This window comes from Buceros rhinoceros, unplaced genomic scaffold, assembly GCF_000710305.1.
Source record: "Buceros rhinoceros silvestris isolate BGI_N320 unplaced genomic scaffold, ASM71030v1 scaffold15819, whole genome shotgun sequence".
NCBI classification, from domain to species: domain Eukaryota; kingdom Metazoa; phylum Chordata; class Aves; order Bucerotiformes; family Bucerotidae; genus Buceros; species Buceros rhinoceros.
This window is the reverse complement of record NW_010432246.1, coordinates 14,903-15,506: the sequence shown is the minus strand read 5'-3', so window position 1 is coordinate 15,506 and position 604 is coordinate 14,903.

Below are 604 nucleotides of genomic sequence, written 5' to 3'. Positions count from 1 at the left end.
TTTCAATCCCCTCTTCCTAAACTGATCCCTCCCAGTCAGGCTGCCATCCTGACCAGGAGAGACCCCCAACAGAGGAGAATATCCCCCAGCATCCAGGTCCTCCGGTTACACAAGGACGAGCCGTTCATACCCGAGCAGGTACTTGACAGCCTGAAGAGGACAGAGCCACTGGGACCAGTTCACATGGAGGTTTGTATGGAGGATGCTGCGGTCCCCAAGCAGCAGAGCTGGCGCACGAAGCTGACCTCCAGCGTGGCTGTCCTCAACACCATCGCCCTGCTCCTGATTTATGCTGCTAACAACGAGGGCTGTCCCCTGCCCCTTCTCCACCCGCTGAAACCTCAGCTCCAGTGAGCGCTGGGGAGTGGGACGGGACTCCCCGGGGGCTTTAGGGGTGCTGGACTGGGCCCCTTGAGAGTCACTTCTGGGCCAATTTGTGTGCAGTTCGTGGAGGAGTCTGAGCTTTGCGCAAAGCATCCCAGCCACGCCAGGAATGGGGTGGGGATGTTTTGACAGGAAGGCTTGGATCACTCACAGATCCCAGCCAGCTCCCTCCGTGCTCACCTCCACGCTCTCTACATGCTCGTTTCTCAGGAACATCGGG